This window comes from Dermacentor silvarum, chromosome 11 (genome assembly GCF_013339745.2).
Source record: "Dermacentor silvarum isolate Dsil-2018 chromosome 11, BIME_Dsil_1.4, whole genome shotgun sequence".
Classification (NCBI taxonomy): domain Eukaryota; kingdom Metazoa; phylum Arthropoda; class Arachnida; order Ixodida; family Ixodidae; genus Dermacentor; species Dermacentor silvarum.
The window spans coordinates 42,565,200-42,571,884 of NC_051164.1; the positions used below are offsets into that span (position 1 = coordinate 42,565,200).

General features: G+C 46.9%; 1 protein-coding gene across 1 annotated transcript in view; it reads right to left on the minus strand.

The window, feature by feature from the left end:
- Window positions 1-4,805, minus strand: part of LOC125941654 (neprilysin-1-like) — an 18,643-nt gene extending 13,838 nt beyond the window's left edge. The window contains exons 1-2 of the mRNA XM_049659432.1: window positions 4,696-4,805; window positions 2,592-2,788 (exon numbers count right to left, since the gene is read on the minus strand). The gene's annotated coding sequence lies outside the window, so the exon portion shown is untranslated. The remainder of the gene's footprint in view (window positions 1-2,591; window positions 2,789-4,695) is intronic.
- Between the last annotated feature and the right edge of the window lie 1,880 nt (window positions 4,806-6,685).

Genomic DNA, 6,685 nt, shown 5'->3' on the forward strand with positions numbered 1-6,685 from the left:
CTGGCAAGATCAAACACTAGTGACCGGTACAGCGCCTATGTGTTGGGGGGGGGTGCGGGGGTGCAAGCGGGTCTTCGTACCTTTGAACTAGTGTGTACATGTTTAAATTCTCGATGTCTTCGGACAAGCGAAGCGATGTTGGTTCGTGGAAAGACAACCGGACTGCCAAGTACCAATTGGCCACCAGGGAGTCACCCATGTCCAACTTTCCTTTGCGGAGATGATGCGGTGTGTCACCGTCTGCGTCAAAGGTGATAGAAAAAAGTATATTCACAAATCCTTATCCACTTTCAGTTTCCGGCTGAACGGCGGGCAGCAGCAGTGGGGTTTATAGTTGTCGTAAACTTTCCATCCCATGATCTTGAACGGATATTACCGTAGTTAGCCATGCATAAGGTACATTGCGATCTGATTCACGGGAAGCAAATCATCTAATTGGTGAATAGCACATATTTATTTATTTGTTACTTTTATTTACAGGTACTGCTGTCTCGATACACGAGACATAGCAGGAGTCGATACACTAACACTTGATCAAAACAACATACAATGAATTTGAAATGTAAGTACAAAATGTGGTTAGACAATTCTTTCAAAAACTCTTCATTAGGTTTTTCCCGCAAGGAACCAGCTAGGTTGTTCCAAATCTGAACAACGCTTGGAAAAAAGAATACTTAAAACAATTTACAGAAGACTTGAAAGGAACAATATTAAGTGGGTGGGAACGCCGCGTGGCATGCCCAGGGGAACGACAAAGGAAATCGGTGCTTGAATGCAACTTTGGCCGTGTACAATCTTATGTAGCAAAGTGATACGTTCAAGTGTGCGTCGATGAGCCAAGGGTTCTATCGATAATGCGCATGCGTAAGATGAGGGAGAAAAGTTGCGGTCTTATCGGCGATAAATGAACCGTATTGCTTTCTTTTGTATGGCTTCAAGCTTATTAATATCACGTGCAGTGTAGGGTGCCCATACCACTGAGGCGTACTCTAGTAATGGTCTGACGAGGGATTTATAAGCTGTTAATTTGCAGTCCTTAGTAGAGCACTTGAGGGTGCGCTTTAAATATCCCAGTTTCCTAAGAGCCCTAGCACAAATTGTTTCAATATGAAGGTGCCATTTTAGGTTTTGAGTGAAGGTAACTCCGAGATATTTGAAGGTATTCACAGAATTGAGGTAGTGCCCATTGCAACTATAACTGAAACTTAACGGCTGCTTTTTATTAGTGACAGTCATTTGTACAGTTTTTTGGTAATTAATACTCATTTGCCACGCGTTGCTCCAACCACAAAAGGACGCAAATACATTGTTGAGAACCTCTTGATCTTGTCTGTTAGTTTTTGTGGTATAGAGCACGCAGTCGTCAGCGTACAATCGCAGTTTCACTGGTGTATCCCTAATGACCTGTGTGATATGATTAATGTCAATAATGAACACTAGCGGCCCAAGGACCGAGCCCTACGGTACCCCGGAAGTGACTGTGGACGACGATGACTGTGCGTGATTAAAAGTAACATATTGAGACCTTAAATGTAGCCAATCAGCTATCCAACCGAGTATTTTGTCATCGTTAATAATTTTACTGAGCCTAAAACGTTTTCTGCGGAACACCGTATCGAACGCTTTGCTATAAACTATGAATATGACATCTACCTGACCTCGATTATTTAGAGCCGAAGCGATATCATGAGTGAATTCAATGAGTTGAGTAGCTGTAGAAAAACCCGAGCGGAAACCATGTTGAGTCCGCGACAGTATGTTATTAGTAGTGAAATACTGAAGAACATGTTTGTGAATTATGTGCTCTAAGAGTTTGCAACAGGTACACGTTAATGAGATAGGACTGCAGTTGCAAATGAATTGCTTATTGGCCGATTTAAACAGAGGAATTACATTGGCGATATTCCAAATGGCCGGCACAGTACATGTCTCTAACCATTTACAAAAAATTATATCGACTGTTTGTAGCCACGAAATGGCTTCATCGGTTTCAAGGAGCACTGAAACGGCTTTTCCTGCAATCTGCGAAAGAACGCTGGAATTGCGTTTCATGGGTTTCACTGAATATATTGCGAAAGTGCTTTGAAGGAAAGACAATATACGAGGGGTGGTACACGTATACTGAGCGCAATGTTTACTTTTTGTTGTGTAGCCCAAGAAAATTGGGCAAGGCTTTGTTCTTGAATTTAGCGTCTGAACCCCAGGACCAATTGTCAGTGTTACGTCACAAATCGCAAAGTATTTCTTCCGCATTTTGGTCGTCGTGGTTCAGCAAAAGTTCTTGAGAATCACAACGTTAGGTTTTTGACTCTATTAGAGTACAATGTATTTAATTTATATTGATAAAAGTTTACACTAGCCCCGAGGCGACGGCACCAAAATTTGTGACGTCAGGGCGAACTGTTGCGGGCATTTAACGGTGGCGTCGCAACACGCATCTCGTTCTAACGCCGTTTACTAAGAGTGTCGTTGATGGATAATTTGTTAATATGGGCGATATCATTTTTCCCTTTGTGTTCCTTTTTCCTCCTCAAATAGTTTGTATTTTTCCTAAGTGAATGGAAGGCCAAGGCGAAAGATAAATAACGCACCCGACTGGACGGACTGGTTGCTTGCGCCAGTGAAGTACTTGAGCGCCACGGCGGTGGAATTCCAGTCTTGAACGACGGTGACGCGGTCGTTGTAGAACTTCCACCGCTCTAGACGACGACGAAAGGCAGTTCGCACGCCTAGTGTCATGTTCGCAGCCGCAGACCGCATCTTTCGGGGCAAGAACTGTTTGCTGGATCTGTAGTAAAGACAGGGTAGAGACGATTTGTGTGCCTTCCATTGGCCGAGTCCAACCGTGTCACCCTTGCCTCAGGCCACGGCAGGCCTACAGTCAGCGGCGACGCCTCTCCTGGTGGTGGACGGCGTAAAAGTAAATAGCAAACCGAGTGAAAGCGGCGATGACGTCACGGTCCTCTCCTTTCGCCTACCGCCCTCCTTTCCCCTGATGCCCGTCTCGTCGTCTGATCATCTGGCCATCTCGTCGTCTGATCCGAACTTCTGTGTCTAATACGCGTGTCACGTGGGTGTTTGGAAGGCCTCCCAACCAATAGTCCGTTGACTCAAATGTCAAGTTCAGGCTGCTACACGGGCGGTTTCGAAGGCCGCCGAGTCTCTAGTATCTCAAGTCAACGGAGCACCCTACAACTCTCTCGAAACCCCGATGGACTTTTAGCAATGCCAACCGCATCGAGCGGCGCAAACGTTGCTACAGTCTGGCTACTCAACTAGTACTTAAAAACAACATATGTACAACAATCTATACACAATTCATTAATACGTTTAAAGAAGAATAAAATAAATGTTTATGCTTTTAAGTGGATTTATTATTATTATTTAACTTTTGGTGACATGAAAACGAAAGTAATGATCCGCAGTGCCAGACAACCATTGCGAGAAACGCCAAAATCAACGGCCCTTTCAAATGTGCTGTGTAGCAGCGCCTTTGAGTCGATGTAGTTGTGGCCTTTCGAAGGCCATCGACTGGCAGGCCTTCGAAGTGTGCCCGTGTGACACGGGTATAAGAGTCACTCCTTGGCGATCCGCCAATTCGAATGGTTCCGAAGATTCCTATGGTCGGTCATTCTTCCATGGAAACCAGATATTGCCACGAAGGCCAAAATCTACGCGCACAACATTCCACAATAGCTACAACACGGATGCGCGGATGAGCAGCAGGCCTTCTCAGACGAAACCGGTAGACGTTCAAAGTGAGGTGCAAAGGGCTATTTCCTTCCTTTCACGCAATAAAGGTGTTTTATTTTATTACTACAATAGTTACAAAAACACTGCAACAGCAAGCACGACTGACACACTTTAGTTTACAAGATTTTATCGTTTATATTGCTACTGAAGGCGTAACGTTTAAACAGCTATCTGCTGCCAGGGCAGAGGGGTGGAATTCGCAAACCAAACTAGCTGTTAATTTCCGGTAATTCAGAAAAGAGTCCACGTGTTGACAGCAACAAAAGTTGCAGCAGCCTTGCTCGATGTACATCACAGTGCGTTGGAATTTAAATCTTACAGTGCGTTCGTATGTGATACGGTATGATCGTATATGTTTATCGTAACTAGATCTACCATGTTCCGGGGCTCCGTACATGACTCATTGCACATGAAAGTCAGTGTTGGAAGGCGTTTGTGATACAAACATGGTCAAAATAAAATTTACTACAATTCTTGCGATACCTGATCGATTACGGTGTATCAAAGGCCCTATTTAAGGTATTTACACGAAAAAAAAGATTTCATTAGTGTGATGCTATCATTAACGGGGTCTGATATATCAATCTAATTTCTCGACTAGGAAAAGAATATTCCAGCACATTTGGGTGGGTAGGAGTCATCGCCGAACATTTGCGCAGTAATATACAGCGCCTGTATATATAAAAGAAAAAAAAAAGATGTATGTGATTTGGGTTGGAGCTTCAATTGTAACGACACTTTTTTCTTTGCCGAAGTTTGCACAGCTTCCGAGGCTAGAGGGCTAACCCGATTTTGAAAATTTTGCGGTGTTACGTACAAAATATCTCGCTGAAATCGCATGTTATACGCGAGAACACTTTCTTCTCGCTTTCGCAGAATGGCGGTGCATTATAACAAGTTGGCAATGTAGTGTGAGGCCGAAGCGACAACACGATTGCTCACCCGAAAAGTGCCTCATCGCCAACGATGCGGAATGCCTTGCTGAAGCAGGACACCCCGTGAGCGACCTCGGCCTTTCCTTTCGAGCCGTAGAAGTTGACGATGAGCTTCTGGTTGACGAACAACGCCGCCATCTGGACTGCGCACCAGGACAGCATGAGGTGGATGGCCTGTTCGCCGTGGTCGCGCCACTGCGTCAGGAGCTGCAAGACCAGATCAAGTGCGTTCGTGCGGAACACGATGCGGCCCGTCACGTTCAGCAGGTCAAAATAAAGTAGGAGGTTGTTTCTCCAGCGCGTTTTCGTCAGACTGGCCACAGTGCTGTACATGGTTCGGTCGGGAATCCTCTGCGTCACCTTTGCAGGCGCCACGTGAAAGAAGTGACGGAGCATCGTCGACTCCAGCCTTTGCGTCTCTTCGTAGGTGACGAAGGTGTCGGTGCCGTTGGCTGCACTCGGGCTGTCCGCGGTGGGCGCGAACTGGTAACGCAGGGCTTCGAAGTAGCGCTGGCGGCTGTCGGCCGAATGGAGCTGCTCGTCCGATTTCCACTTGAGCAGGTTTAGCTCTTCCGCCATGCGCAGGAACACTTGCCTCTCTCCCGCGACCTGTGAGAAGTCGAAAGCCAAGATGGCGCCCCAGCGGAGTTGCACCGATGTGATCAGCAGCGTTTGGAGGGCGTCGGCATTTTTAGCCCTGCGTGGCCAGGTGACCCCCGCGTAGGTCAGCAGCAAATGCGCGTGAGAGAGCTCGTCAGACGTCCTATCTTTACTGCAGTCGCCCTTTCCGACGCATTCGCAGGTGCGGTAGAAGGCCGCCGCGCGTTCAAAGGCGTTTTGTCCTTTCTTTGGCACGTGCATGTCCCGGACCTTGCTGTACAATCTACCGAGGATCGACTGGAAAGCGTCCTCGTGCACGCTGAGGTCGTGGCTGCTGCGCCACCCGTCGCAGACGTAGCGGTCGAAACTATCGCACGGGTTCGCGGACGTGTTGATGGACTCGAGGAGACGCTTCGAGAACTGCACGCAGGCCAGCGTCTTGCACACGTCGTTTCGAACCTGTTTAGAGCCGGTCCTAGACACGAAGTACACGACCAGGGCTAGCGACGCCAGTGAGCCGATGATAATGGCGGCGTAGCACGTTGCCGGTATGCGTTCCGCGACTGGCCGGCTCTGGAAGAAGATCAGGCAAATGATAACTACCATGAAGACGGCACATGTGACCGGTCGGGAATAAGAGATAGATCCGCAGGCTCATTGCTGCGTATTATGAGCCCACATCCTGTGTTTATCGCAGCACAGTCCGTGCCGAACCACAACACTTTTGCATGGTAAGTACATAGCACGATATGCATGTATTGTCGGTGGAGGACCGTGTTATGCTTCTGTATCATTCTTAGCATAGATAAGCGATGTCAAAGTGGGCCACTACATTTTTAAAGTATTAGAAGTTTAATGTTTAGATTGGAAACAAAGTCGTCGAAGCAAGAGCTGCGGCTGTCCACAATCCATGCAGCTCTAAACATGGGCGTTTGTTTTTCGTGTCTTAACACCTGACAATGCCTATCCCGTTTTCAATTGTTTGCTCGCTGTAGTCGATTCGTATAAACGAGCGGAATAACAACCAATGAGCATAGACATTTAGAGGCTACGTTTGAAGGAACAGCCTGTTCCAAATACAAGTGAACGCAACTCTAAGTTCATCCTTGCCAGGGCAGATGTGTTTACCTTCCTGTATGAATCTTGCCTTGTTTGTTTGGGGTTGCGTGTTTGGTTGCGTGGAGCAGTGCAAACATCTACATTGACAACATTTTGTCGGACAGACAGAGCGACAGAAGGACTAAAAATGAGACATTTGCTACGTAAATGTTACATAAAAGTGTTTTCTGAGTGTGAAAGAAGCCCGCGAACACACGCAAAATTGCCGCTCGACTGGCCGCTCGTGGCATTTTGCGTGCGTTCGCGGGCTTTTTTCACGCTCGGAGCACTTTTACGAA